Here is a 9,877-nt window from a genome sequence, read left to right on the forward strand (position 1 = left end):
TCTTAGCTGAATTTAATGTAAGGACCTTCTGTGTGCATTAAAAAATTAGTTACAAATCACATTCATTCCGCTTCTGTGCACCTTTGTGGAACAGGCTCATGAAAGGTACAACATCTGAGCTCCCATGGCTTTTGCAATTAGAGCATGCCAGTGTTGAGCTGTCTGATAACGTGCACGTTTCTGCTGCCGGGCACGCACGGAGACTCCAAGCTGAGCAGGGGCCATGAACTAGGACTGGTCACTGGCACCTGCTCATTGGTTCTTGTCCTTCCAAAACCCTCCACAGCCAGTGTTCACAATGTGTTTCCAGTAGCAAAGAGCATAAAAGATACAACAGAATATTGTTTAGCAAATAAATTTGAGGGAGTATAAAGTCTAGGCCATAGCTTACGGGGTAAGAGATGTAGTCAGTATGTCACCAAGAAGAGAAAAACTTCTGACCTTTTACTTCTGTATAAATTTTCATACAAAAGTCAGTTGTAACCAATGGTCAATAAATGGCAATTATAAAGGGTATGGGAAGCAATCCAGAATAGAAAAAGAACAGGTGAAGGACATTTGAACAGATATGATGGACTCAGACCAGGGATAATTTATTGAATTATGCTCTTGAATATTTCAGGAATTCACATGAAACAATTTCTGAATAATCACTTCCTTGTGAGAAAGTACACAGCAAAGTCTGACATGAGTAAATAATGAGCGACTAAATGTGTCAGGCTCACTTGGATACACAGAATGCTATTTTAGCAATCAAATAACCAATTTTAAATATTTAGATGATAATAACTTGGTAAGAAACAGCCAACACTAGTTTGTCAAAAGCCAGTCATGCCAGAAAAAGCAATGTCTTCTCTGACTATGCAGCAAGACTGGTCTAGTAAATTAAGAAGCAATAAAAGTAATGTATCTTAGGTTTAGTAAGGGTTTTGTTTCATTGCATTCTCCTAAGTAATTTAGAGTGATAGGACCGACAAGAAAGTTACATAGTGTAGGTATAACACATATATAGTGTGTCCAAAATCTGTGCTTAAAAAACAAGCGTCATTTGCCAAGAACAGTGGAGGCATATATCTAGTAGATATATATCTTTGAGAAAATTTTGGTTCTGGATTCCTGTAGCATTAGTTTAATCAGTGATTTAGATAACATGTAAGGGACTGATATAATAAAGCCTACAGGTAACAGAAATATTTTGTGGGTTGTGGTCTGTTTGGAGATGGATTTAGAATTCAAAACTGTGTAGCTAAATTGAGTAAATATTTTGAAATGCAATCAAAGCTCCATTTGGTCTTGAAAATTTCCAGGGATGAGATATCCACAGCTTCCCTGCACAGCTTCAGTGCCCCACCACCCTCTTGATAAAGACTTTCTTCCTTATATCCAATGTAAGTCTCCCCTCCTTCAGTTGAAATCATTGCCCTTTGTCAGCAAGGTTACTCTAAATCCATTCATCCCCCAGTTTGTATTGATATTGGGGTTTTCTCCAATCCACGAGCAGCACCTTGCCCTTGGCCTTGTTGAACTTGGTGAGGATAAAGATTTCCTGGAGGCTCCCCATGAAGGATTCCAATGAAATCAAATTAATGAAGTTAAGGACTTTTACCTGGACAAAGGTAGGATTGAAAAAGTCCAGGGTCTGCAGTGGTTCATAAGCAGAGAAATATACTTCACCAAAAGGAATTAAAAAATGGCATAAACTGCATTTTGGGATGTAGAAAAGGAGTGTGGATTACTGAACTCAGAGCTGATGGGGCTTTATCTAGATTTATCAGGAATGCCTGCCTATATATGATTGAACACTAAAAGGCCTCCACCTCTGTGGCACCTGGGTTTAGAAGAGATGTGAATACAGTGCAAAATGTTCAGAAAAGCATAAACAAATGAACAAAATTTAAAAAAATAATTATTATTAAATACTCAAGTGATTTAGAAATTGAAAACTGTCTAATGATGAAGAACCCACTGGGCAGATATCCCATTGAAAACTTTCCTGTCAAATAAAATACTTACATTTGCTTAAAACATACATAACTTTTTGAACATAAGACTTTTCCACAACAAATTTTTTTCAATATTTCTAGGCATCTGGGAACTTGGGATACTGAACTTCACAAAGGAAATGCTGCTTCTATATACAGATAATTACACGAGCAATAACACTTGTCAGACTCATCTACTGGGTAAAATATAAGTTGTCTCTGGGCTGATCTACCCATGACTGGCCACTGGCATCATGCTCAGGAACTTACAGAAACATCTTAGTTCTTTCAGTCTAGAGAGATGAAGTCTGAATAAGTGACAGAATGGCAGCTAAAATGTTTAACACAGACACAAAAGAAACCATTACAAGGAGCATTGATCAATTGGTCACCACATCCTCTGGTTCCAGCTGAGACATGGCTAATTGATGTGAGAAAAAAATAAATTATATGTCATGGGTTGGAATCCATATTATACAACTTCCCGTGCTACCAGAGTCTTCTTTCTTGAAACTCAAGTAGATGAACTTGGCATTTATCTGAATGTAGTTCTCTTTTCTCACTAGCTTTTTTAGGGGGCTATTTTCCAGCTGGAGCAGTACTTCCTGAAGTTAATAGCAACATTATCACCTGCAAATACTAATATGTTAACCAAATTAAAAATGTTTCATTATTTTGCCATGCTTTTTGCATTTACAAGTATTGTTAATACAAGTTCATTACTTGTATTAACAAGTATCTTGGCTATAATCAAAATTGCAAAGACTATTTATTGTCTTAATAAGTACCTACAAAAACATGTTGCAATTGCTATGCTTTGAGGTATTAGTAGACACAGGAAAATATGGAAAAATGCCCAAACCAGTTTCACATTCCAACTGATATTTAGTTACTTTCACAATTAAGATAGAAGCCAATATAATGCTAGCAATTTATTGCTTGGTCCTGCTGAAAGTCATTATTTTATCCTGGGGGAGCACGTATCTTGGGAAACAGTTCTATTTAATTTGCAACCATAATCAAGTGATGTGATTTTATTTATGTATGAATTTTATTTACAAATGGATTTCAGCAGGATGTGGCTCACAGCCTTGGATAATCACACTGCAAGGGCTTACAGCTATTCTTAAAAGTAAAATGAGTGGGATTTTCTATAGTTCTGATCTACATAGCTCAAACCTTTCATTAATGTTGTCTGTCACCAGTCTCTGAAAATGTTTTTTACTTTCATTTGCTTTGTTAGCCTAAAAGAACACTCATAATTTTGCTAGGGCCCTACACAATACAGTAGCTAGCTGTAATTAGTACTATTGTTTTCTTTTAGTATTTTTTTGCTTTTCTGCTAACACTGCTTACTTTTCAGGAAAACAGCTCAACAGCTTCAAATCAGAGATAGCTTCACATTTCCACATTTCCCAGATGTGGGCAAGGAAGAAGACCCAAGATGTGCTGAGGGGGTATGCATTCTACAGTTGTAGAAACTGAACCAAGTTGAGGATGCCTCCTTGGACTGCAAGCTTCTTGAGTGGGTATCTACTGTCAGAAGAGAACCTTGAGAACAATCTGAGGAGCTGTGCTCCCAAGTGACAGTGCAAGGTAAAATCCATGGGAAGAGGTTGGATTAGGGTCCAACTAACATTTAGCTGCCTTTGGTTGTGACACGGTTTGAGGGAGTATTATAGAAACAAAGCCTGTTTGGCTGGACCAAGTTCATCTGTCTGCTACTTCACTTTTTCACCTTTGAAGTGGAATAAGACAGATGGAAGTTTCCATCTTGGATTAGTTAGGAGGAGATTTAGATTTCCCTTGATTTAGTCCAATCACAGCTGTGAAGCAGAAAACTCCTAAGCTCCTGGCAGCTTCCCATAATGACCTTCATTGACCTTGTCAACATAATGAATAACACAACTTATTTCCTCTTTGCGTTCTGTAAAATCATACTGTAATGGCCATACAACTTGAGAATAAGGAGGGAGGTGGCTGCAAGAGGGCACTGGCAGTTCAGCTTTAGTTATAAGGCTTTAATCTTACTTCACTATCACATAAAGAGGATTCCAGACTAATTTCAAGAGTGGCTTTCAAAAATGTCACCCTTGAGGTACTGCCTAGGCCATGTATTCAATAGTTGCCACACTGAAAATATGCAGCGTAACTAGGAAAATGTTAAAGGCTTACTGAAATTGAAGGATTGTTCTTAATGGGTGAAAAACTCCATCTGCTTTCACAGTGAGAACAGGAAAAATTATAGTACTATCTATGCCATCCATTTCCTTCTCCTCTGATGCATTATAATAACACCTAAAGAAAGAACTAGCCACCACATGGTTTTCTATATTATGCAAACTGAACTTTTCAAATCCTTGAAGAATGTCAGGAGAAGTTGTCAGTCTTGTACATGGATCATTACCAGTTTTGAAAGGTGAGACTCAGAACTGCAGATTGTAGGTTAGCTTCTCTCTCTCTCTCTCCCTCTCTCTTCCTTCCTCTTCTTATTCTTTGCTTCCAAGCTCTTCTCATTTATTTTCTTTTCTTCATCTCTTCCTTTTATTTCTTTGCAATAAGAGACAGAACGTTTTAAGATAACTTAAGGGGAAATTGTTCAGAGAAATCATCTAGGAGAGCAGAAAATGCTTTTTCCATTTGTTACGTATTCAAGCAAGTGCTACAAAATACAAGAGATTTAAACATTGTTTACTTCTCCTGAGACAAGTCGTAAAAACTATCAAATGCTTATGGCTTAGTTATTCCAGACTGACTTAGCCTAAGATGCTAATGTTTTTTAGCTTTAGTACATATGCTTGCTTTGCTATCTATGCTCATGATAAGCACAGGTGAAGATGCACATCATATAGCGTAGCATAAATTAAAACATTCAGGATGAAGAAAACCTTACCTCATTGATGCTCTGTGTACCACAAAGGTCTTGTCTCTTAGCCTGTTGAATTATATTGTTGTAGATCCCACTTATAATAGAAAGACTTTCATTTTTAAAGTAAACACCTGGCCTGGGAAACCAGCTGTCTTTATTTTAGGCCTTGAAACTTTGAAACTTTTTTTTTTTTTTTTTTTTTTTTTTTGCATAATGACTTAGCTAAAGAATTATATTCAAAGAAAAATCTGTGAATCAGCCTGCCTGCTTGCTTAGTCTGGAAATATTAAACTTCTCTCTCAGATTTTTCAAATTGATTCCTAATTTAGACGTCTATGAATGTCACTGTGCCTGAAACTCTCTGTGGGGTATAAGACCAGAATCCAGCTACAGCAAAACATTCCTATCCTCAGCCTCCCATGGTGAGAATCTCTCCTGTGCCTTGGAGGGGGCACCAGTGTGAGACAGCAGAGGTGTGACTGTGCTCCCAGCCACCAGACCCAGAGCTTCCCCTCACAGCTCATTGCCCAGGCTGTTTACTTCAAGCTCTATTTTTGGGGATCAGGAATTTTTCTCTGCTGGCCCTAACATCTGCCAGAAAAAGGCTGATCCTGGTAACACTGGTCTCTCTTGAGATGTAAAATATGTGGATTCAAATTAGTCAGCATTTAAGTTAGGGTCACAAAAAGTTTTCATTCTTACTGTGTTGTTAAAGAATGTTGGAGGATGAAAATGGAAATCTCTATGGGAAGGAAGCAGGATGCACAAAAATGCCCTGCAGCATTCTTGGATTGATGCGTGAGGACAAGAGTTTCAGGACCATGCTTTTAACTAGAATTTTATTTAGGATAGTTTTGGGTGCCTCAGTTTGCTGATTCTTTAGACTTCTTGTGTATCTTTTATCCTACATCTTGTACAGACATTTTGCAAACTTAGGTCAGCAATCTGAAATTTTCACTCAAGTTTTCACATTTGCCACAACTGAAGATGGCAGAATCTGAGGCCCTGCACTGAAGGATGACCAAATGAAATGCTTGGAAGTGACTCTTTCAGCTATCCTTGTGGGTCTGCTCCAGCATCCTAACCTAAATTGGTTATTCCTGAATCAGAAACAAGGTGCTAAAGAGCTATTTTTCATAGGTATATGCCTTGCTTTCTGACCTTCTAATTTCTTATTAATCCCAGATCTGTTTGAGACCGTGATATATTTATTCTGTGTTTGTACAGGAATATGGCAGACAGCAGATTTTTTACAACTGCTTTTCAAAGCTGAAAGATCTTTCTCTTTTAAAAATTATTTTAAAAGTGGACTTTTTCAATATCCAGCTAATTTAAATTATTCTTAGCAATTATTTTCTTCTGCTGAAGAGTTGGTCTATAACAATAAAAAAGATTTAAGAAATCTCAGGCACTTTTATTGACAAATAGCTTTTCTTTGCAGATCACAACTTTAGCTCTTGTGAGTGATAAACATGTTGGACTGAGCAGCATTCAGAAAATATTTATTTTAAAAACACTAGATTTGTATTGTAAAGTAAAATTATGCAGAAATTGAACATTGTGCAGGTAAAATAACATACATAAACTTCCAAACAAAAAAGGCAAAAGTATTAGGGAATAGCACTGACAAAAATTCAGTTCAAGTGATTGTTAAAATCATAAACCATCAAATGAAGTTTGCAGAGACAAAGAACTAAGCTGATAACTGAAATTATAATTCTGACTAATAGCTGCAAAGTGATCTGATATATGTGCAGGCCTGACCACTGGGGGATGTCCTCAGGCGCTCTGGGATGCCACCATCACAGAAAGTGGCATCCTGCTGTGGGCTGCCAAGGGCAGGGCAGGAGAGAGGGCAGGACAAAACTTCTGGACATCTAAAGGCTCAATAGAACCCTTCCAGTCCTGCCAGCAGCTGCACGTAGCATGCAAGAGTATTTTTGTTGTTGTTGCAAGGTGGTTTCGTATCCACACATAATCAAAGAGCTGTTAAAATCCAGGATATTTTTTTCTACTCTCTTCCTGAGCTGCTGTGCTGCACTGCTCTGCAGTGACCCCTTGAGCTATAGGCTGGTTGATTTTAAACAAGCTAGACCCTGGCAGTAAACAAACACAGTCATTTCATTTTAAAATTACATAAAGGAGTTTCTGCTGCAAGATTGATCTGATTGCCTGATTGTAAAACAGAAAAGCCAAGAAGATATTTCCAGGGTACACATGGTTTGTGGTTTCTGCTAATGTAAATGCACATCTTCCAAAATAAAGTGAAAATACACTAAATATACCATGACCATAGAAAGGGAGAACATATCCCCAGTGAAGTACATAGCAAAAGCTCCTTCTAATTCATCAGGAATGGGATCACAAATAAATAGTAAGTCACAAATATTACTTATGTACTATTAAAGTAAACTGATTAGACTCATCTGATTCAAAGAAAAAAACCAACACCTTTTATATGGAAATTAGGAACAAAGCAATTTACAAATAGTTAATGTCATCATATAATAATCAACTCTTAAAATAATTATAGGTGCATTCCTACCATTTGTCCTAATACAAATTCTGGTCAAAGTAAGGAATATAATAGCAACATATGAAGAGTGTGCTTCTGCTGGTGATCAGCACAGTGATCTGTGCCTGCAGTCCAAGCTAAATCCACTCCTTGTGTACCAAGATCACCACACTCTGAATTTCTTTTTCTTCTATTTCAATGCTCTCAGGTGGGGAATAAAATATCAATATTAATCCCTGCACTGCAGGGTTGTTAATTTTTACTTAAAACATTCCTAAAAGCTTTAAAAATAAGTTAATAATAATAACAAATAATCTCAAGTGTTGAGTCTGACCCATTCCTTAAACTTCTAGCAAAACAAGTTAATAATCCTGCTGAGAACCTACTTTCCCAGTACTACCAACCTGATTTTTCATGACTGCCTTACTTGCAAGATAAAGTCTCCAAAACCAACATGCTTAATTATTTACTTTCGTCATTAACTTAGCACATTATGACACAATTAAGATGCTGGTTGCTGAAAGTAAGTTTATATATAATTCTGTGTTTCATATTAACAAATTGCAAAAACATGAGGTCCAAGAGATGACCGGCTTTACAAAACTTTCCCTTGTCTCTTTGTATATTATCCACTGCATACACTAATTTTAGTGAAAATAGTTTTTAAAAATGGATCCTTCATGAAAAATTTTACTATTTTTGCCTGTTTACTAAGATACTTAACCATAATTTCTTCCCTGAAAAAATAACTTGGGGAAATTCTGTGGTCTGAATTATGATGGTTCAGACATGACAGGCCTTTGTTGTCATACTGATTTTATGAATAAGACAGAAAGTAAAGAAAATGAACAGCTGAAAATTAACAGTACAAACAGCTTCAGCTTTACTGAAAACTGTATCACTTCTTATGGTTGACTGCTTCTCAAGAGTTCTCTTAACTGGTGCAAAATGGTTATTTTCTTCCATGAAGATATGCAACTTGAAGAGAGAATACTGGTGTCAAAGCCTGATTTAAAGGAGAAGTGCATTCATGGACCTGTAGACCTCATTGTCATATTCAAGGCTGAGGTTATAACCAATTGTAGCCAATTCTGTTTTGGGAAAGTTAATAAAAGTCGGGGGCAGCTCAGAAGAAGTTAACAGATTTCCTTTGGCTAAACAGCTGTTGCCACATGATTGTAAGGCTTTGCAGATCAGACCTGTGGAGATTAAAAATACAACATCCAGTGGGAGTGGTGAACATAAAGCCACAAAGAGGACTGTCTTCCCTATTTCATGGTTAATTAAAAAGCAAAAAGACCCAGTTTTACTAACAGAAAAGTATCAATCCCAAATAAAAGGGAGAATAATGAGTCTGTTAACCTGAAATAAATATGTTTTCTTATTTGTTTAAAGGTAAAATATTTCACCACAAGGCCAGTAAAGCACTGGAGAACATTAGTCAGGGAAATTGTGCATGTTGAGTTTCATGTTGGAGAGTTTCAAGATGACTAGACAAATCCCTGAGCAACCTGGTCTGAACGGAATAATAACTTTTCTTTGAGCAAGACTGGATGCCTCTGAGATCCCTTCCACTTGAAATACTGTGATTCACTGTTTCCACTGCTCTTGAATAATTGGAAAATTACTGACAAAATTGGAAAGTGATACCTTAAAGTAAGTAAGAGCACTCTTTGCTGGTCTTCCTCTCTGTGCCTTCAGGACCAAAGGTCTGAACAAGCCATGAGCTCCTGCACTGCACATGCTTATGGTAAAATATCATATGATATATTCCAGGATTTGTATCTTGGATTAGTTACTTGTATCAGCATTTCCCTCGGGTACCTGACTTCATTTAGCCAAGCATTGTATATCTGTACTGATGATCCTTGCTACAGGGGATCAATAAGCATTATTTTTATAGTGGCAGCTCCTGGTTGCCCCAGTGATGGTCATTGCCCTATTTTGCCACTGCATTAAAAAAATGTGATAGCAGCCTCAATCAGGCTTAAAAGCATGGTGTCATGCACCAATACTTACTTCAATACTTACACAGAATCATTAATTAAGAAAAAGTGCTTCTTTAATAATTCACTGCAGCTGAACCTGCAACTAATAGTTACAGGTAACAAGCTACATATACAAGGTTATACACTGCATTCTGGCATTGCAGAAGTCATGACCAACATCTCTAAATATGCAGTACCAAAACCAAATGTAAACCCTTAATCAAAAACCAACAGCATTTTTTGGTTGTTGTTGTTGTTAGGAAAATGGACAGAATCTTTAAAAGACAGATTGATGTTTACAACTATCATATGGATGCCCCAAGGCGTGATCCAATCTAAATACACACAGCTTTCATTCAGACTACATTCAGACTACATGCTCTTTACAAATTATTACAGATCTTCACAACAAGTAAAGCTATAGTCTTCATGGTGAAAAATATGTAACAACCAAGAACATCATTATTTGGGGATATCTTTGAACTCCAACTTACATTCTGACCATATTACACTATTTTGTTTA

This window comes from Melospiza georgiana, chromosome 4 (assembly GCF_028018845.1).
Source record: "Melospiza georgiana isolate bMelGeo1 chromosome 4, bMelGeo1.pri, whole genome shotgun sequence".
In the NCBI taxonomy this organism is placed as follows: domain Eukaryota; kingdom Metazoa; phylum Chordata; class Aves; order Passeriformes; family Passerellidae; genus Melospiza; species Melospiza georgiana.